Genomic DNA, 22,669 nt, shown 5'->3' on the forward strand with positions numbered 1-22,669 from the left:
GTCCCGAGACAAGCTAGCAGACGGGTGAGTGCTCTGACTCTCTGGCAGCAGTGAACTTGATCACTTTAGTGAGTTGTCCAGTGAGAGGGATTGGATACATCAGAGAGACATCTCTGGGGAACTTGGAAACTGGGATTCTCTGGTTGTTAATCTGCAAGGCAAGAGGTGTTTGTTGGCAAGGCAGACAAGCTCTTGTGTCAGGGTACAGACACATGGCTTAGCCATAGCAAAGCTCACTCTTGCTGAGGCAGAGCGTCTACACAATGGCTCACAGTTTTGACTGTCATGAGCAAGATGTCACCAAAAGTAACCACATTGATATAACATACTTAGACTTCTGTAAGGCATTTGGTACCCAAATGGCATTTCAATTAAAATAATATACAATTAACATGGCAGACATTAAATGGATTAAAAACTGGCTTAACTGATAGATCCCAGAATGTAACTCTAAATGGGGAATCATATCAAGTGGGTTTATTTCCAGGCAGGATTCTGCAAGGATCAGTTCTTGGCCACACAATATTTAATATTTTTATCAATAACCAGGAAAACAAACTAATCACTGATAAAGTTTGGTGGTGATACAACAGTTGGGACAGTGATGAATAACGAAGAGGACTGGTTGCTGAGTTTGTGATCTGCATTGCTTGGAAAACTGGGTGTAAGCAAATAATATGTGGTTTTAATACAGCTAATCATAAATATATACTTCTAGGAACAAAGAATGTCGGCTATACTTCCCCAATGGGGACTCTATCCTAGGAAGCAGTGACTGAAAAGAAATGGGCTTCTGGTGATAATCAGCTGCACACGACAGTGCAGTGCTGTGGCTGAATGCAATTCTTGGACGCATAAACAGGGAAATCTGGCAATGGAGCAAAGAGATTATTTTACCAATTTATTTAACACTGGTGTGGCCTCTGCAGGGATACTGTTTCCAGTTCTTGTCTCCACAATGCAGGAAGGACAGGAGAATTTTCAGAGAATAGCCTCAAGAATGATACAAGGGTTAGAAAACATGGCTTATCGTGATAAACTAATCGTTTGAGTCCCTTTAGTCTAACAGAGAGAAGGCTAAGGGGTGACTTGAGTATAGTCTATATATATTTACACGGGAACAGATATTTAATAATGGCTCTTCCATCTAAACGAAAGTTCCAACCTGACCCAATGACTGGAAATTGAAGAATTCTTACATTTTTTAACAGGGAGTGTAATTAACCATTGGAACAGTTTACCAAAAGTTGTGGCAATTTATAAAGCTAGATCGGATGTTTGTCTAAAGGACCTGCTCTAGGAATTATTCTGGGGGCATTTTCTGGCCTCTGTTGTACAGACTGGAGGAGCACAATGGTCCCTTCTAGCCTTGGAATCTATGCGAGGGGGGCACTTGTCCTCTCAGAACCAAACTTATTTACTCATTTTGCTGCATTTTGATACTGCATGGGCATCCACAGTGATGATTTCAATCAGTAGAAGACAGAGGTCCTCACAACCTCCCACCCCCACCTGCAGATTCTTCTACCCAGGAGTGCTGCAGCAGGAGGAGGACTGACAGAATCTAAACTTAGCAGCAGTATTCTAATTATCAGATGAAAGCCATGTTTCCCCATACCTCTTGAATGTTAAGAATAACAACGTGTTTGAAAAGCAAGCCCCACCTTGATTTGAACCAGCACTTGAATGAAAAACTCCCTATCCATTGTGCCGACTCCACTCCTCCATATATGTGGCAGCTTATTTTGCAACCTATGCAGTTGTGTATGCATGTGTCTGAGATCAAGGTCAGTCCCTCTCTTTGGAAGAACACTGTACACTTTTCTCTTTCACAGTGGCTGTTGCAAGGTAAGTAAGCAGAAAGAGTCTCTTCCAAGCCTGCTAAATATTATTCCTAATGAGCTTTTGTCACCTTATTGAATTTTAAGGGGAGCAGCCAGATTTTAAGGGGTGGGGAGTGTTTGCCCCAAAGTCTGTACAAAGGGGACCATGTGAGGTGTCAAATGAAAGCTTATGTTCTACTGATTCTATATACGCTACTCATGTACTCGTGTGATGTCTGTATGTGGAGTTATGAATATGGACTCTGTGCTGGTATTGTGAATGTTCTCTGTCTGAGACAGAGCAATGGGCCTGAACTGCCTGCTATAAGGAAGGAATGGGTTAGGGGTAGGGTTTCCTTTATTTTTTAAAAATAACCAGTAAGAGTTTATCGTTCGATTTTGGCTTCAGGAGAAATCCCCTTATTTAGTTAATTGATTGATAGTGGGTCACAGAGAGAGGGTGAAATAAATTCCGCAAGTGGAGTTGGTTTTCAGAGAGGGCTATGCAAGCTGGAAAGATTTCAGAGAGAAGTGATAACTTTTGCACAATATCTAGTGCTGAGTTCTTTTCCTCTTTGAAGAGAGATCATCGTTAGCAGTGTCAAATAGCCCTATTTGTTATATGTATTTCTGGAAACAGAGAGAATAATTAAGCCCAAGAAAATCAAGTTCCAGGCTGCTGGGGAACACATTAACCATCAGATGCCATGGGAGCATTGCTAGTACCTGGGGAAAGATGGTTGGTACTGACTCCATGATCCCACTTAGGGATCTTGTGGTCACCACAACATGTTCAGCTAGAGGAACTCTGCATCCACTTGACTGACAGACACCTCTTGGCCCCAAAGGTAGGATTTTTTCTGCTGCTAAGTCCTAATGCAAAATGCATTAGCATCAGGCAGGATGCAAGCGTGGGGTGAGAAATTCCAGCCAACCAGTACTCAAGGGTTAACTTGAGCATACTTGATGGCTAGCAGCTGCTCTGATGGAAGACAATTCAATTTCCGGCACAATATGTCTCTATAGATTGAGCCTCAGGTTACTATTGACTTTTCCTGTGCCCATATTGCTGGTGAAATTCATTCTCTCTCTGTCTCAACAACAACTAGAAATGAAAGTCACTGAGAACATACTCAGCAGAGAGGGGAACCAAAATGCTTTCCCGGGGATGCTGGAAGTGCATGTCCCTTCCTCATAGGGCTATCTTGCTGGAATCAGCTTCGCTCTTTCTTCTGCACTCCACCTGTGCTTGTTTGCAGCCTTCCCCTGCCTGTTTCCAAACACAGTCACAGCCTATTTTAGTGGCGGCACATGTGTGCCCACGCCTTACAAGGCTACAAAAGCCACATTACAAACATGTAAAGAAATCAAGACCAGGAGATTGTAGCTCATTCTGCACCCTAGCTGAGCGGCCTAGGGCATAGGTATGACCAGCATTGTCATCTGAAATAAATCTTTGTGCAGGCAGGATGTGAACATCTCAGACAGTTTGGGGTAAATCTCCCATTCGTATTCTTGCTTGGATGCAGCTCCATCAGTTATGGGAATAGCAGATGTGCTCGTGTAGACAGGGCTCAGGTGTTGGGATTGCCTTACTACCCAGACCTGCTCAGATATGGCCGGACCAATGATCTAGCATTCTTAGGGTTGCTAGTGCCGGTGGAGCTGCACTGCTATTAAAGCAACGCTGTATGATTCTCACAAACACCCAGTACAAAAACACCATAATGTTGTTTAGTATGGAACCATCCTCTCAGGAGTCTGGGGGACAATATGCATCGGTGGGGACTATGTTGTTCTGGGGTGGATATGGCCCTTAGTTGAAGCTGAAGTATCTGAGAAAAAGTCTGCCTAATAGAAATGAGGAACAAGGCAATGTGTACATGGAAGGTATAAACATACCTGGGCTACGTCTACACTGGCATGATTTTCCGGAAATGCTTTTAACAGAAAAGTTTTCCGTTAAAAGCATTTTCGGAAAAGCACGTCTAGATTGGCAGGATGCTTTTCCGCAAAAGCACTTTTTGCGGAAAAGCGTCAGTGGCCAATCTAGACGCGGCTTTCCGCAAAAAAGCCCCGATCGCCATTTTCGCGATCGGGGCTTTTTTTGCGGAAAACAGTACTGTGCTCTCTACACTGGCCCTTTTGCGCAAAAGTCTTTCGGAAAAAGACTTTTGCCCGAACGGGAGCAGCATAGTATTTCTGGAAAAGCACTGATGATTTTACATGAGATCGTCAGTGCTTTTCCGGAAATTCAAGCGGCCAGTGTAGACAGCTGGCAAGTTTTTCCAGAAAAGCGGCTGATTTTCCGGAAAAACTTGCCAGTCTAGACACAGCCCTTATGTTTAGCTTTAAACACTCTCCCTGACACTCGTACACATGCTAATCTCAGTTTGCTTGTGAATGTCTGTCTCATATGACCCCATGTGCATTTCACATCTAGCACAGGTGAGAAGCCAAAGGTTGGTGGGCACTGGAAGTGGGATCAGCCAGAGCACCGTACCCCCAAACACCTGGTAAGCTTGGCGTAGCAGAACATCAGACAGCTCCCATTGATTATTTTTTTTAAAAATTACTATTCCATTAAATGCTGAATACTGTATGCGATTGAATAGAGCCTCTATTACAGTACAGAAAGTAAAAACAAAAGGAAAGATTTATTTGGCTAGTTCATATGGCTGAATCTGATGCTTTGCACGTTAGTCTTTAAGGTGCCACAGGATTCCTCATTATTTTTGCAGATACTGACGAATACAGTGACCCCTCTGAGACTTATATAGAAAGTGGTAAAGTACAACAGAGTGTACCAACATTTGTGTGAACTAATTACCTATACCTTATCTTACATTATCATCTAAACTATCACTTTCACTGAACTGCCCAATAGTCTTATTTTTTTAAAATAAAACCATTGCTAGTTTCATAAGATTGTTGCAACATTGGGAAACACAGTAGTACCAAGTGCTTTTCATATAAGCAAAGTACCACATGATTCTGGCTGCCTTTGTTTTTGATGTCCCAACGCCTGGAAGAGCTCAGTCCATCCTTCCAGCACCTGGGAGACAAGCAGAACTAATCTAACTGTACAATGTGTCTTTTTCTATGTCTAGTGCATCTCACACATAAAGAAGCATTTCAGACTGATGTATACAGAAACTGGTCTTTACAAGCATCTTTGACACAAATATTTAAATATCTTGTTTAGCAGAAAGGAAAAAACAAAGTAAAAAAGATCTTACCTTTGATGCATGGTTGCCATAGTACAAACAAACTTCTCTAATGAAAGGGGTGTGAGAATGCAGAAGTTTGTATTAACTCTCTTTTAAAAAATGGTAAGAGCCTTAGGGGAGGAAAACTCCTTTAGAAATTTCATCATAGATCATAGGGGACAAAAGAGCCACTGGAAAAGGTTTTAGTGCATTTCAATTATGATGATGTTGCTTTCAACAGGTCTTGCCAGAGTGTAAAAACCACAAGCCCTTTTAAAGTTCTTAATTGTGCAATGGAGAGTCAATTTTCTGTGTACAGAAACACAAGTGACGGAAAGTGGCTCTGGTAGGGGGAGTTTGCTGTTTGCTAGTGATGTTGTTTTGAAAAACAATGGCTCCGCATGAATCCTCCCTCTTTCTTAGTCTGTCAAGAAAATATATGTGTCTGATGCAAAAAGTATTGGCAGAGAGACACATCACCAACAAATAAAAAACTCTATGCATGTAGCCACATGCATATGATACACAAACAAAACCTATTGCTTGTGGTATTATTTTGCTGCCTGTTGCAATCTTTCAACAAAGAGAAGCAATAAGCAAAAAGGTACTGAAATCAAACAGCTTTTTGTCAATAGGGTATCCACAATTACATGGAAGGTACTAAGTTAATATAAACATGGGAGAAAATGTAACTGATGATTGGAAATCAGTACTGAGATTAGGGTGGTTCTCTCACACTCATGGTATTACAAACGTTGTTTAGTTACTTTATCTTTAGATAGTGAAACACTGACGGTGCTAGGTAGAGACAGATGCTGCTTATGCTTTTCCAAACAGCTCTCCAAATCTAATGGACACCCCAACTCCCAAAGCTATTTGTTTTCCCTCCTTTCCTTTGGCACCACTTCGCAGCCATTTCAATCTTCAGCATATTTACAAATCACCCCAAAAGTTTTTGAGATACCACTAAGATGGATGTTCAGAGCATTATTTTTTTGGAGGTGATATAAAAATACAATCCCTGCTGAGTTGTGGTGATTGAAAATCTTACAACATTTGGGCAACAATAAAGATGGTCTCAATTGGGTAAATAAATCCATTCTGCATCCTAAGAGTTTGCCTGTAGAATCAGTGGAATTCTCCACGGACTGTTCTAAGGGTGGCCATTTTGAACAGCTGCGGCCTTCCATGCTAGAGGGGACTGCATTTTGGTGATGGCAGAACTGATTCCTATCTCTGTAGCATACGAGGGGCTGATAACCTTGCCAGGCCTTTGGACAAGGTTGGGAGATGGGGAGGCAGCTCCATGCTCCTGGAAGGGGTGAGTCCTTGGGCAGAAAGGGTGGGAATAGGGAAAGCCAGCCCTTAGAGCTTCCTGGAGCGTGCTGTGTGGCGCGCTGATGGTGATTTAAAGGGCCCAAGGCTCCAGATGCCACTTCTGCCACAGTACCAGGGGCAGCAGCTGAGATCCATGAATCCTTTTGAATCAGCGGGCCCCTGGGCAACTGCCCCCTTTGCCCTCCCCTCCCCTGTCGGCAGGCCTGGTAGCACACAGTTTGTAAATCAGTTTCTGAGGTGCTTGGAGATCCTTCTAGTTGAAAGCTCAATGGATCAAAGCCTGAGGCACTATTTCATTGTGAACATAGTTTCCTTGACTGCAGGTGTTATTTTATCTGAATAAAACTGGAGTAAAAATCTGATCTAGTCCAAAGGCTGTTTAAGATAAAAACATAAGAACGGCCATACCAGGTCAGACCAAAGGTCCATCTAGCCCAGTGTCCTGTCTGCCGACAGTGGCTGATATCAGATGCCCCAGAGGGAGGGAACACAACAGGGAATCATCACATGATCCCTCTCCTGTCATCCATTTCCAGACAAACAGAGGCTAGGGACACTCATCCTGGCTAACAGCTTTTGATGGACCTAACCTCCATGTGTCTATCTAGCTCTTTTTTGAACCTCTTGTTTCAAAGCATACATCTGTATTAAAGATAAGGTGGCGTCTACACCACTTCCCCTATAGTTTCTTGCCTTATTGTCAGTCTGCCTTATTTGATAAAGTACTGTATGCTAATAACCCAAGCAGTCTTTTTTGTTAATTTTAAACATGGGATTCACCAATGCATGGGCTAAGTGTAGTCCAATCAGAATACATGTGTCAGAGCTGCAGGCATTTGAAGTTATTGAGACTATTACTCTCTGGGTTTTTTTTTAAACCTCAGCTATGAAAAATGTGTTTTAGGCTAGAACCTTTACATAATATGATGATTGCATCAGTGCCCTATTGTGCAAGTCACTGTACAAACAAGATTTTAAAAGACAGTCTCTGTCCTAGGGCGCATCTACATTGCACCCTCATCTCAAAATAAACTACGTAATTTGAGGTGCACAAATTGCATAGCTTACTTTGAGTTAATTTTGAAATAGAGCGCTATTCTGAAACGTACGTTAATCCTCATGGAACGAGGTTTACAGGGATGTCAGAATAGCGAGCCCATTATATTTCAAAATAATTGGCTTGCTCAAAAGATGCAGAATAGCTTTTTGGGATACTTCCAGTATCCTGAAATAGCTCCCTAGTGTAGACGTAGCCCCAGAGAGCTCACACTCTAGGGCTATATCTAGACTGCAAGCCTCTTTCAAAAGAGCGTCTAGACTGCAAGCGGAACTTTTGAAAAAGCAAGCCGCTTTTTCGAAAGAAAGCAGCGAGTGAGTCTGGATGCTCTCTTTCTAAAAAGCCCTGTTGGCATTCAAGAATGCCTTTTTTCGAAAGAGCACTTTCGAAAAAAGGCGTTCTTCCTCGTGAAATGAGGTTTACCGCCGTCGAAAGAAAAGCCGCATTCTTTCAATTTAATTTCGAAAGAACGCGTCTGTAGTCTAGACGCAGGTGAAGTTTTTGTCGAAAAAAGGCTACTTTTTTCGAAAAAAACTCTGAGTCTGGACACAGCCTAGGAGAAAAACTTAAAAACACAACAAATGATACTGTAGAAAAAAAAATCCTTGTCAATTAAAATGTCTGTGCTACAGCCCACTCTATTAGCCTCATTTAACATAACCATTTTAACTGGCAATTTTTTTTTCTTTCCCTCCCTCCCTTCCCTCTTTTTCTGGTATTTATTTGTCCCTCTGGATCCCCTTGCTCTGTTCATCTGAAGAAGTGGGTTGTGCCCATGAAAGCTCATGATACTATCTATATTTTTTGTTAGTCTCTAAGGTGCTACAGAACCATTCATTGTTTAAAGTTTTTTAGTTACAGACTAACACAGCTATCCTTCTGAGACTTTTAATCTAGGAGAAAGACACTATGCAAGAACAGGAAGTAAGAGGCAAATGTGGGAAGGAAGGAAGGAAAGATGAGATGAGCATGTTTTGCATAATATGCAATAGTCTCAACTCATCGTATGCCTACCACGTCTCTGCTCACATGCAGCATTTTTTGATATTACAAATACGTTTTAATAAAATCAGCTTGGGAATTTTAAACTTGTATAAGTTAAGGCAGAAAAACCCCCATGCGTATTAACTGCTGACTTTCCCCCCTCTTCCCGGTTGCATAACTTAACTCCCTTTTTTATTTAAGAAAATGAAATTTGGCACATGATTAATATACAAAGGTAATCTGATCACTGAGAGTGCTTGGAAGAGAAAATTAAAGCTAAAGCATTTCTATGTTTTAAAAGCCGATTTACTCTGCATGTGTGATAGAAAGCTTTAAGAAAAGTAGTTACTACTCATAGTATGCACCCTGATTCGTATTAATGGCTCCAAAGGAGCCATCACAGTTTATCAAGAAAGTAATATGCATTTTAAAAGTACTCAAAGATTTACATGATGAACCTTAAATGACTCCAGAGTGTATTATCAGTAATTTCAGACTCTCACAAGCACTCATTCACTTCTGGCAAACTAGATAATTCCAGGGAGCACGTGAAAAACCTCAGTTCCGAGGGAAACTGTTACTCAGCTACTCTCCATAGGATTTATTTAATGTGCTTAGGAATACTTTCAATCTCACTCCATCTAGCACAAGTGGTTGCCTATGACCAGTACACATTCTATGGCCCCATCTAAAGAAAACTAGTTAAACATTAAGGCCATCATTTATCAGTTACTTTAATACAGTCTTATTTCACTGGCAATATTTCACAGCTATTGTCCTGCCAACCAGGAGCTAGTTAAAATATCAATATATCCAGGGCCTGGTTGGGAGGGCAATATCTGTAAAGTATTGCCAAGGAAGACAATAAAGTTCCCCAAGATGATGTTTTTAAATCAAGCCCAAAGCCAAAGGCAAAACCGAGCAATAACTTTCTTAAAGTCAGTGGAGAAATTAATACTCTGAAAAAGTGAGGCTAACAACTACATTTCTGCCAGCAAGATGAGATCAAAGAAGAATTGGAAGAAGGATAATTACACAGCTCTTAATTGTGCTGCAGACTTTCTTCTAGTGGGACCCGGGTCTGCTATGAGTTGCATGAATCAAGTGAAAATATATTATTGGTATTAATTCTGTACTCACAGGGAGATGGACTAGATGACCTACGGGTATATCTACACTGGAGCTGGAAGTGTCATATCCAACGCAGGTAGATGTACCTATGCTAGCTCTGACTGAGCTAACATGCTAAAAATAACACAGTACTGGAGTTGCTCAGGTGACAGGACAGGCTATCTGCCCAAGTACAATTCTGCCTTAAAACCTAGGCATCTAGTCAGGGCAATTAACCCATCCTGCCAACACCACACTGCTCAGTGGGGTTCCAATCCAGAGATATATTCTGGCATGCAGCTAATTTCAAATATGTGAGTAGTAAACCTCAATAGGGCTTGGGGAAAGGGTTGTGCTGCACGCTGGGCTGTCCCTGGCCCGGCCTCTTCTGCCCAAAGCTCCACCCCTTTCAGGAGTGTGGAGCTGGGCTTCCCCCACACCTTGCCCAGTGGCTCACGGAAGCTGTTGGCTTCCCTGCTTACAGCTTTCACAAGTTCTGAGTCATGACTGATTTCTTCAGATCTCCTTCCAAACAATTTCCTCCTAAGTTTTGGAGGAGTGTGGTGCGTCCAGTCACATTCTATCCCCAATCTTCTGCCTCCATGTACAGCACTTGCTGCAGGCTCTTTTAAAGGTTATGATCTGTTCCATAGCTCTGGGTCTTGACTCTGAGTCAGCAGTGAAAGTAACATAAAATTTCATAGAGGTGCTGTCCTATTGCAAGCTGGGTCTCTGCCAGATCCTTAAATAGCTCCCTGCTGGCTTTTGCTGCAGCTCAGCCAGCTCTTGCTGGAGCTTGGCTCACCTGCTTTCTTTCACCTCTGCTCTGAGAACAGAATTCAGGGCTGCATATGTATAGAAGTCCTTTCACAGGACAGGGAATTGATAACACTGTAGAGGCTACGTACATTTGTACCAGCGGATCTGGACAAAGTGGAGGGGGGATTCAAGGAAGAGCAACAAAGATGGCTGACAGCTTGTGAGGCCAAAGTGGTAACAAAAGATAAAAAAACGAAACTCATTCAGCTTCAACTGTCTGCTGTGCAGGATGGGATAACTGCCATCAAATATCTGAAGAGAGCAAATGCCAAAAAGCGAGAGCAACTGCTTAGAATAGTCTGGGGGAAGGGACATAATGAGGAAGAATGGAATGAAATGAAGGGAAGGATAATTCCATCTGAATACCTGACATGGCCCCTGACAGTGACATCTGTTAGACTCTTCCAAGACTAATGGTGGGTGCCCTGCTGTCAGTCATTTACCACCAGACTGGACAAAGCTAGGAACAATTCCATGCTGGCAGGCAGCTGGCAACGGTCTGATTCTAGCAATACCAAGGTTTCTCTCCGACTGACAACCTGGAAGTATGTTGCAGTGCAAGTGCTGTGAGCATTACTTGCGGCTCTGATGAACTGCTCTCCGCAGCTCGATCTATCTCACTAGCTCATGAGCTGCTGAGTAATTATGACGGCAGACTCAAATATAACTGATTAGCACATAAGCCAAGAGCACCTTGGGAGGGACTTACTCAACCCTCCTTGCATTTCTTGACTTGCGTTTCCTGGTGTGGAACAGCCACACGAGCCACCACTGGGACAGAGAATTAAACAGAGGAATTAAGGAAGAGCTTACTGTGCCTGGTCATGTTTGCATCACTAGTTGGATGGGGCTCCAGAAGGAAAACTCCCTCCCCCCTTGGCTAGTTCCCATAGCGATTGACCTCTGAGCTACTGGTTTAAATGATCATTAAGCATAAAACAAAGACAACCACCAAAAGAAAAAACAAACCCAACATTGCTTGGCTAGCAGGAAAAAAAGAGACGGTATTCATGCGACCCTGATGCTTCATTATATCTGCAAATATATTCTAATAATAGCCTCCTCCCAACCGCGAGGAACAAAATATACAGTTCAGGGCACGAGAGAATGCACTCAGATGAGTTTGGAACACTGCGTTGATCACCTTACACCTTGGCTTCAAAGCAAACAGGCAGAACAAGAACCATGAACTGAATCCCAAATGCCACTGTGCCGACAAGCTCAGCAGTGGGTGGAAGTCTCAGTCAAGCTTCACTGGCAACAGGCAGCTGCTGCCAAGTTGCCCAACACTGAAATGAAAGCGGGAAAGACTGGATGAGAGATTTTATTCCTCCCTTTAAAGTACTGCATGGCATGGCAAGAATGAGCAGTCAGGTTACTGCCTGTGGGGAGTGGGTCTGTGCCATTATCCTTTTAAATAAAAGGTTGTTGATTTTAGTGATATTTTGCCAAGATGCAGTGGCCGAGTGGCTCTCCATCTTGACAGAGCAATGTGCCCCTTTCAGGAGTCTGATTTGTCTTGTGTGCCTCAAATTTTGTCTCACTTAAGAACGACTTGCTTACAAAATAAGACTTACAAAAATATAACAATGTCACAACATACTGCTACTGAAAAATTGTTTTCTTTTCCATGTTAGCACATAATTATAAAATAAAGTAATTGGAATATAGATATTGTAATTCATTTCATAGTGTCGTAGATAGAGCAGTATAAACAAGTCATTGTCTGTATGAAATGTTAGTGTGTACTGACTTTGCTAGTGCTTTTCATGTGGCCTTTTATAAAGCTAGGGAAATATCTAGATGAATTGGTGTACTGACTGGAAGACATCTCACTATCCCTAGAGGTACACATATCCCTGATTGAGAACCACTGCAGTAGCCCAATTGACAGTTACCAGCGTTTACAGAGCACAGAGTCCTTGAACTAGGGTGGGTGTAGAGAATAAAATAATATTTAATTTTCCCATCATTCTCTTCACTCAGAAATCTCAAAGGGCATGTCTACACTAGGAAATTATTTTGAAATAACTTATTTCAAAATCATAACACCTGAAATATTTTCAAAATAGCTTGTCCACACTATAGAGAAGCCTCAAAATTAGTCTGAGACAAACTCTGTTAATGTGAACATGCTGCCTTGAGTGAGAGCCCCAGGAAGTATTGGGGAGTAATTAGTTTGAATTATTATGGGAGTAGTTATTTTGAAATAGTGGCAGCAGAGCATCCACACTACCGCTATTTCAAAATAACTATTTCGGAATTAGCGTTATTCCTTCTGGAAAGCAGGAGTTATTTCGAAATAACCAGCCTGTTATTTCAGGACTAGGACAGGAAAGTAAGTATCATTATCCCCATTTTGCAGATGGGAAGAAAGGCACATAGTGACTGGGTGAAGGTCACAGAGCAGGGCAATAGCAGAGCAAGAAATACAACCTGATTTACCTGATTCCCAATCCAGTACTTCTTTATCAGCTAGTCCATACTTCTGAGCACATATGTAGGCATATAAATACTACTAGATGGGGTCCAGATTCACTCCTGGCCAAATGAGACTCCCCTGGTAACGGATAATCTCCTATGCCAATGGGCAAGGTTACTGTGGTGTATAGTGATCACAACCTCTCTTTCACATCCCAGCATGACCTCCTGTTGTGATACATTCCCAAGGTAGTATCTGCTATTAAGGCTACTGGGAAATGCAGATTATAACTTACTGCTACCCCACTCTCAAGGTGAGGCCAGAAGTGGCTGTACTGTCCAGTGCCTCTGAATGGACTATTTCAAGGGTGTGACATAAATTGCATTGCTATTCACCAGCTTGTGTGAATCTCAAACCATGTGGTAAAAATATCACATTGCTATTAATTGACAGACTACAACTTTCCACACTGAGTTGGGACAGTGGTACAGGCACAAGGCACATAGCATGGAAGGAGAGTCCGGAGAATATAACTACCCACTTTATCAGCTGAGAACACCTTCAGAGCCTTCCTGATATTAGTTTTCAGACCTAATCACACTGTGCATGTTCTCCAGTCAACGCCAGCTCCTCTGCCCCCAGCCCGGCAGGGAACCCGACCCTGGCAGGGCTGCCGCCAAACTGGTAGGGCTCCCAGCCCCACTGCTGTTGCCCCAGCCAGCCACCAGCCCCACTGCCACCATCCTGGCAGGGCTCTAAGTCCTGGCAGCGCTTGCCAATTTGGCAGTGCTCCCAGCCAGGCTTCTGGCCCTGTTGCCATCAGACCAGCAGGGCTTCTAGTTCCAGCAGGGCTCCCAGTCACCAGCCTCCTGCAGCTGGACTCCTGGTTGCTGGGGCTCTCTGGTCCAGGAGCATCCATGTTCCGACAGGACCAGAGAGTGCCAGTTTAGAGAGGTTCAACCTGTACCTTAATTTCTCTGTGCTTCCATTCCACATCTTTCGAATAAGGATAACAATATTTCCACGAACCCTTCTGAGCAGGGACTTGTTTTTACACTGCCTCTCTCACTAGCACTCTGGTCTCAGTTACAGGCTCTCCAATCTACCATAACTCTGCCACCATTGGTGATGAGGAAAATGTTAGCCCGACTTTTAAATTTCCTGCATGGTGTTGGTTCTGGCATTTTTAATTTTTTCTAAGTTTTTTTTTCTTCAATTTTTTCTCATTTTTAAAAATAATTAATCTTTGTGCCCTGGTATTATTTTTAATCCATGAGAACAGACAAGGAAGGGAATGTGGAGTTACCTTCCTGTGCGGTATTTGGACAATGTCACCCTAATCGGATAGGGTTAATGTACATTGAAATGCTCCTTTCACCAGCGATGTGGTTGTCCTATTCATACTGATGTGTCAGAAAAGATAACACAAAGCGGGAAGCATCTGCATCTCAGGAGTTGGTGAGCTACTGTCAGATACAATTTGTAACTGTTTTCTCATGTCATAAAATAGAGGATGGACTATAAAGGGAAAAGAACACTATTCAGATAAACAGCAATGACTAACTATCACTGTGTAAGTTGTAGAAATATCAGATCTAATCTTGCATAATGGGGGAACAAAAATCTGTCCTGGGAAATACATATCTGAGGGTCTGAAAGGCACCAGTAGCTTGAGAGTGAAGATTTTTCACTAGTTAGCATGAATACGTATTCATGAAAATGTCATACCTTGGGATTTGTAATGTTATACATAGCATCCTAATTGCAAGTAACAATCTCTCTGAAAGAAGATTCTATAGTCGAGTTAAGTGACTCTAAATACATCCCTCCTCTAGCCCACAAGAAAGCAAACAAGAAAGAGATAGAAGGAGGTAGGAAACACTAAGATCTCTAATTGCCCCCTTTACCTTTTTAGTTACCCAGCCAAGCTAATGATGGTCTGTTTACCTCCAGGATATGAGTTAGCTGCCAAGTAAACATTCATTACCTTTGATATGTCAGTTCGTTTGGAGCTTCTACTGTCCTACTCTTTCATCACTTTCAGATGCTCATTCTAAACAGTTTGGAAATATGATAAAGCCTCCAGGAAATTGAAACAGCCAGAGAGAGGATGTGTGTGACAGTGTGTATGCAGAGGGTACAATGCAACCTGCTATGAAAGGCACAAAGATTGCTCATTGGTCAGCATACTCTTAGGATATACATGGTGCTGGGTCAATGCACTTGACTCTGCAAACTAAACAGCCTGCCGAGAGGATTAAAAATATGTGCCTAAGAGGCGAGTATTTGCATAACTGCATACGGTATTTCATTTCCCAGTTTTACAGGGTTTTTTTTATTGCACACTGACAGAATTCTGTAGTAGTATCTCCTCCTCCCATTGCTGTTTTGTTTTCTAAGAAATTCTGGAGCTGTCAGCAAAATTACTCTAAGAATATGTAAATTGCCCCATGGTAATTATTGTCCTATTGTTCTTCTGCTCATCTGAGGTGTTTCCAACACACAACTAACACAATGCACGATGAAACTGGAAACATACACGGGACACTACATTTCTGCTTTCAAATATATAATCAAGTCTGTCAGCCTAAAGTAGAATAGTGATAGAAATGTAGCCGTGTTAGTCTGGGGTAGTTGAAGCAAAATGCAGGACAATGTAGCACTTTAAAGACTAACAAGATGGTTTATTAGATGATGAGCTTTCGTGGGCCAGACCCACTTCCTCAGATCAAATAGTGGAAGAAAGTAGTCACAACCATATATACCAAAGGCTACAATTAAAAAAAATGAAAAAATATGAAAAGGACAAATCACATTGCAGAACAGAAGGGGGATGCGGGGGGGTGGGAAGGGGGAGGAAGGAAGGTAAGTGTCTGTGAATTGCTGATATTAAAGGTAGGGAGAGTGGGATGTTTGTGAGTTAATGGTATTACAGGTGATAATTGGGGAAACTGTCTTGGTAATGGGTGAGAAAGTTCAAATTCTTGTTAAGTCCTTGTTGGCAAGTGTCGAATTTTAACATGAATGACAGTTCAGAGGATTCCCTTTCAAGTGCAGATGTAAAAGGTCTTTGTAGCAGAATGCAGGTGGCTAAGTCATTTAGAGAGTGTCCTTTCTGGTTAAAGTGGCAAGAAACTGTTTTCTCTTTGTGATCTTGTCTGATATCTGTTTTGTGGGCATTAATCCTTTGGCGAAGTGTCTGAGATGTTTGTCCAATGTACATAGCAGACGGACACTTTCGGCACATGATAGCATAGATTATATTTCTGGATGCGCAGGAATATGTGTTCTTGATCTTATAACTCACTTGGTTAGGTCCAATAATGGTATCAGCAGAATGAATATGTGGACAAAGCTGGCAACGGGGTATACAGAGGCATACCTGGGTTGTCGACAACTCCCTTTGATGTCGGCAGGGGAGCGTCCAGACTATCGCGCTGAGCCGACAAACAGCTAATCAGCTGTTTGTCGGCTCAACGCGGCAGCCACGTAAATGTAAATGAAGCGGCGATTATTTAAATCGCCGCTTCATTTTACTCTGTCGGGTAGCCTAATCTACATGCCTCTGTCGCCAGAGGCATGTAGTCTAGATGTACCCTCAGGCAAGGCAACTCAACATGCAGCCTGCAGCCCATTTGTTTGCAGCCCGCGGTGCAGTTTGGGTACATGCAGGGCTCAACACACAGCCTGCAGGTGGGAGACAAAACAAAAAAGTAGTCAATATAATGGTCTTCTGTTGATGTACATTTTAGTAGTTAAATTCCTGGTCTGTCATTGCTCATTAAAAGTGCTTCCATAGGAGTGGAAATTGGATAAATATTGCATTTTATTAATATCAGCAGAACTGACTTAAATGGGGCCTGTGTGTTGTGTAGTCTTGCCTTAATCTTTGTATTCATTCCTGTCCTTTGAAAGAAGCTATTTGCATATATTTGCATATCTATTTGCATGTATATGCAACCACACTTAAGTTGCGGCCCTCAGCATGTGCTGTGAGTATCATTGTGGCCCCTGGGGCTTCCATAGTTGAGTAGCCCTAATTTAAGGGGTATTGGTACAGCTTGGGCAAATCCTCAAAAGGTATTGCACACTTGTCTGCAGTTTATGCCAATGTCTCCAGACCTCTTTGATTTGGAAATTGGACAGGATCAGGCTAGGACACAAGATTTTGTGTCCAGTGGCCAGTAGCTAATTCTGGCTCTGACACAGACTCCCTGTGGGTACGTCTACACTACAATGTTAATTCGAACTAACTGAGTTCGAATTAGTTAATTTGAACTAAGCTAATTCGAACTAACGGATCTAGACTAAAAAACTAGTTCGAATTAGCGTTTTGCTAATTCGAACTAGCATGTCCACACAGAGGGTATGTCTACACTACCCTCCTAGTTCGAACTAGGAGGGTAATGTAGGCATACCGCACTTGCAAATGAAGCCCGGGATTTGAATTTCCCGGGCTTCATTTGCATAAGCGGGGAGCCGCCATTTTTAAAACCCCGCTGGTTCGAACCCCGTGCAGCGCGGCTACACGGGGCTCGAACTAGGTAGTTCGGACTAGGCTTCCAATTCCAAACTACCGGTACACCCGCTGCACAGGGTTCGAACCAGCGGGGTTTTAAAAATGGCGGCTCCCCGCTTATGCAAATGAAGTTCGAACTAGGAGGGTGGTGTAGACATACCCAGAGTGGACCCTGAACCAGGCTTAAGGATGGTCGGAAGCAGTGCCGGCAGGGCATCAGAGGAGGACTTAGAGCGTGGAGCTGCTGTCTCAGGCTAGCCGAGGGCTGCGCTTAAAGGGTCCCGACCCCCACCCCGGACAGACAGTTCTCAGGGGTGCCCCGCTTACAAAGCAGTCCTGGCTTGGAGTGCCCGGACTACCCACACTGGGCACATCACAGCACTCGGCCATCAGACCGGCTGCACTTGCCGCAGGCTGCCATCTGGGAAGAGGGAGCAATTGGGGGGCTGCAGGAGAGGTTCCACCCCCAGAAGCCCGCAGAGCCAGCCCAGTCCTTCCCATCGGGGGCTCGTACCCCATTCCTCCCTCACCTCCTTCCACTTACCCTTCCCTAGCCCCCCTTCCTGATGTACAAAATAAAGATAACGTTTCTTCCAACATTGACTCTGTCTTTATTGAACAAAACTGGGGGAGACTGGGAAAAGGAGGTGGGAGAGGGGAAAAGAGAGGTTGGGAGAGGGGAGGGCAACTACAATGATCAGGGGTTGGGAACAGGTCCCATATGAAGAGAGGCTAAAGAGACTGGGACTTCTCAGCTTAGAAAAGAGGAGACGGAGGGGGGATATGATAGAGGTCTCTAAAAGCATGAGTGGGGTGGAGAGGGTGCATACAGAAAAGTTCTTCATTAGTTCCCATAAAGAACGACTAGAGGACACCAAAGGAAAGGAATGGGTAGCAGGCTTCAAACTAATAACAGAAAGTTGTTCTTCACAAAGCAAATAGTCAACCTGTGGAACTCCTTGCTGCAGGAGGCTGTGAAGGCTAGAACTCGAACAGAGTTTAAAGAGAAGTGAGATCAAGTCATGGAGGTTGGGTCCATGGAGTGGTATTAGCCAGGGGGTAGGAGTGGTGTCCCTGCCCAAGGTTTGTGGAAGGCTGGAGAGGGATGGCACAAGACAAATGGCTTGGTCACTGTCTTCAGTCCATCCCCTCCAGGGTCCCTAGGGTTGGCCGCTATTGGCAGACAGGCTACTGGGCTAGATGGACCTTTGGTCTGACCCAGGACGGCCATTGTAAGCTCAGGGCTCAGGGTCGGGGGTCTCACTGGACCCCCTTGATTTTCATGCACACCTGCTCCTGGGTGGCCAGGCTGGCAGCTCTCCTGCCCTAGCCGGCCACCTTCCTGTGCCTAGTGCGGAGGTCGTGGACGAGGTCCACGATGTCCGCACTAGCCCAGGTGGGTGCCCGCCTCTTGCGGTCACAGGCAAGCTCCCGGGAGCCGCCAACCTGGTCTCGGGAAGAGGGAGAGGGCTGGGGGGCATCGGGTGGGTGGTTCGAGCCGTGCCAGGTGCAGGGTCTGCTAGCTGGGTGCTGGCAGGCTTGCACCTGGCATGGGCACTGTAGCCAGCCCGTGCCCCTTTAAGGGGTCCGGGGCCGGGAGTGGGGCAGACGAGTTTCCCTGGTGTTGGCCAGAGTGGCCACCAGGGAAAGCTGGGGAGGGCTAGCCTCCCACTAGTTAGAATTAAGGGGCTACACACCCCTTAATTCGAACTAGTAAGTTCGAACTAGGCTTAATCCTCGTGGAATGAGGATTACCTAGTTCGAACTAAGCACTCCGCTAGTTCGAATTAAATTCGAACTAGCGGAGCGCTAGTGTAGCGCCTATGAAAGTTAGTTCGAACTAACATCTGTTAGTTTGAACTAACTTTGTAGTGTAGACATACCCAGAGTGACCTTACCTAGGGCAAGTCACCAAAACTTCCCTGCCTTTGGGTCCCCCTCAGTAAAATGAAGATTACAATGGGATTTCCTTCCCTGACCAGTGGGGTAGACAGTGATAGGGTCAGGCAGGGGTTGAAGGAAGAGCACATGAGAGAGTGAGCATAGTGCTGCCTGTGGCCAGTTCCTAGGAAGAGAGGCTGATCTCTGTTGGGGCTCTTGCTGTGTTATAGGATCACAGCATGGTCGCAGGTTGTTCATTCAAATACAACCCAGATATGGAGTAGCCGCATGCAGGTCTGCTAAGTATCTCACTTGTTGCTAACGCACGCAGGCGGCTGCCAGTTTTGGTTGGATATATTCCTGGAGGTCTCATCACATGACAATCTTTAATTAAAGATCCATCTTTCATTCCTGGAGACTCCAGGCCAACCCTAAAGGGTTGGCAACTCGCGCCCTGGCCCTTTCCTGAATGCGCTCAGCTGAGCTCGGGGAAAACAGGAATACCGAGGCTGAAATTCATCTAGGCCACCATGAAAAATGCTGTGGCACCTAACAAACAAGCAGCCTAGCCTCTTTGCCTCCCTCTCTGGCTGCTATCCACTCCGTCTGCCGTGCCCAGCTGCATGGAGCAGCTGGGAAGGCAAGAAGCAGCGGCAACAGCTCCAGCTCTCTATCGACGTGAGTAACTCTTGAGAAACAAAGGGGAGAGTGAGATATTGGGGGGAAGGAGCTGGTGGAATGGGAGCTGCTGTGGAACTAACATAGTGTTGCCAGCACTCTAATTGCAGAAAACTAGACCCCCCCCATTTGCTTTGACACTCCACCAAAGCCTTGCCCCTTTTCTAAGGCCCTACTCTGCCACTCCATCCCCTCCTCTCACTCACCCACACTCACTCACTCCATTTCACCAGCTTCCCAGCTAAAGGGAGCTGTGGAGCTGGCGCTCAGGATGAGGGCAGTGTGTGGAGCCCCTGTGGCAGCCCATATGCCTAGAAGCTAGTGGAAGATTCCAGCTGTTTCCTGTGAGCCAAGTGGAGCTGGGCAAGGAACCTGTGAGCCCCACGCCAACTGGCCCATTCAGCAGTGTTGTCCAGAATGACCAGAGTCTCTGTTTTTTGACCGGGTATTTCAACTGGAAACAGGACACCTGACCTGGCAATCTTATAAAAGTTGTACAAAATTTGTCAAGTTATATGCATGGTCTAGTGGACTAAATGTGAGTCCCTCTGGCACTTAGAGCCATGATTTTAAAAAAGTCTGTCAGTTTTTAATGGAGACATCTTAAATTACTGGAGGCTTTTTAAAAACAAGGCGTTGTGTAACTGATTTGGGAAACAGACACCCCCAATGAATAGACATTCAAAAATAATTGGTCACAGCGTCTTTACATCTCAGTATTCTCACCTGCAAAATAGGATTGAGAAAAAGAATGTGTTTTTTACCTAGAGGTGTTGTGAAGATTTATTACTTAAGGCATGATTTGCAGAATGCAAATCAGGCTCTCAAAGAAGTCAACTGGAGCTGCCAGTGTTCTTTTGAAAATGAGGCCATTACTGTTTGTAGAGAACTCTGAAGAGTAAAAGTGTTTATTTCTAGTATTTCCAGATTGTAGCGAACCCAGAACATGTGATCTCATACTTTTGTTCATCACAAGCCAAAAGGACAAAGTTAACCAAGCGTTTTTAGAGCTTTGGTAAAGTGTCAGAGTTTGATTTTTCTGAGTGTCAAGCAAAGCATCACAGTGGTTTTTATCCAAAGCAGTTTGCTTTTTCATCCTACCTGAAGGATGCTATTAACTAACATATGATCTTCTTAGGGGAAGATAATTTCACATTTGATGGTAGAACTCAAGATAGGGCATTTTATGAAGGCTAGAATTTAAAGCAGTAAAGTTTATTGCCTGATTTTTCTTTAATAAAGTACTAGCAAAACTAGGCAAGCTTACATTTTTACAATGTCTGGCACACATTTAAGAGATGGAAATATCACAGTAAAAAGAAATCTAAAGATCATTAAAGATGCAGTCAGATGTGACTGTGATATTTATTCATTCTCATACATCTTGGGGACTGAGCCTTTCAGTGTAACTCATTAGGTCATCACATTTGAATATAAATTATAGGATCTTTTTTTGTATTAAAATTACTTAGGTATTCCAAGACTACTGAAGACTGGGGAACTTCAGAGAGTACCTAGTAAGTTAAATGAATGGGAAGCATGAATGCAGATTAAATTCATTACTGACCAAAGCTAGGTAATGTTTATTGGAAGAAATCATTTGACGCACTTACACACATCGCAGGGTTCTAAACTGGTTGATTGCTTTTTTTTGTGTACTGAAGTGTGTTGAGCAGATGTTTTCAGTGGGTTCCCAACAATGCACCGCATCTTATTCCTGAGTTGTTACAGTGCAACAGTGGTCACCAACCAGTAGATTGGGATCTACTGGCAGATCCTGGAGCCTTTGACAGGTAATCCTGACTGGTTTGGCCAGGAGGCTGTCATGTGCCAGCACTTCATCCGCTCCTCTAAGCTCTGCCATGCTGCTCCTGCCCTCTGCCATGGTACTGCCCCCCAGTCCTGGGAGCCCCTTGCTTGCTGTGCAGGGCACGGGAAGAAGAGGAGGGGTTGCTGATGTTAGGGTGCCCCTCCCTCCATGCTGTACCCCATTTTCACAGGAGGGGGCAGGGATGAAGAGAGTTTGTTGGCTGCTTTTGGGAGTGGTGCAGGGCCAGATTAGGGGTAAGCTTGCCTTAGGCCCCTGCACTACCACCCAGAAGCCACCTGTGGTAAGCTGTGCCCAGCTGGAGTCTGCATTCCAAACCCCAACCCCAGTCCTGAACCCCTCCTGCATCCCAAACCCCTGCCCTAGCCCTGCGTCCCCCTGCACCCAAACTCACTCCCAAAGCCTGCACCCTGAACCCCCTGCTGTACCTCAACTCTCTGCCCCAGGCTCAGCTCAGAGTCCCTCCCACACTCTAAATCCTTTGACCCAAGATCAGAGTCGGTATCCCCCTCCCCCACATCCCAGCTCTCTGCCCCCAGCCTAATAAAAGTAAGTGAGGATGGGGGAAGAAGGGAGGATGGATTGAGAAGGGGCAGGAAGGAGGCAGGGCAAGGGTGTTTGGGTTTGAGGTGGATCCTGGATTGCATTTAAATTCAAAAAGTGATCTCATGTTTAAAAAGGTTGGAGACCACTGAAGTACAATGTTAAGACATATACAGAATGGAATAGAAAACAATGTGGAAATTATAATGACATTATGTAAATCAGTTGCATGTTCCCACCTAGAATTCTGGTAATCCAATCTCATAAAAGGCTATAGCAAAAGTAAAAGGGGTTCAGAGACTGACAAAAAAAATGATTGGAGAAAGGAAACTTCCATAAGAGGAAGGACTAAAAAGATCGGCACTGGTTAGAGATGAGATGGACCAGACTACAAAATATATACACTGCTTAGATGCCATGGTGATGGGCACTATTGAAAACCTCTTGACAGGGAGGAA

The 22,669-nt window shown here is 44.1% G+C and overlaps 1 protein-coding gene across 5 annotated transcripts in view; it reads right to left on the reverse strand.

Moving 5' to 3' along the window:
* KCNMB2 (potassium calcium-activated channel subfamily M regulatory beta subunit 2) overlaps positions 1–22,669 on the reverse strand; it is a 273,125-nt gene that overhangs the window by 157,003 nt on the left and 93,453 nt on the right. Inside the window, exon 1 of one of the 5 annotated variants that reach the window (XM_025179184.3) lies at positions 14,750–15,025. The exons of the other annotated variants lie outside the window; for them this stretch is intronic. The gene's annotated coding sequence lies outside the window, so the exon portion shown is untranslated. Of the gene's footprint in view, positions 1–14,749; positions 15,026–22,669 lie in introns of those variants that run through there. 5 annotated transcript variants of the gene reach the window in all.

This window comes from Pelodiscus sinensis, chromosome 10 (genome assembly GCF_052426305.1).
Source record: "Pelodiscus sinensis isolate ZL-2025 chromosome 10, ASM5242630v1, whole genome shotgun sequence".
NCBI lineage: Eukaryota > Metazoa > Chordata > Testudines > Trionychidae > Pelodiscus > Pelodiscus sinensis.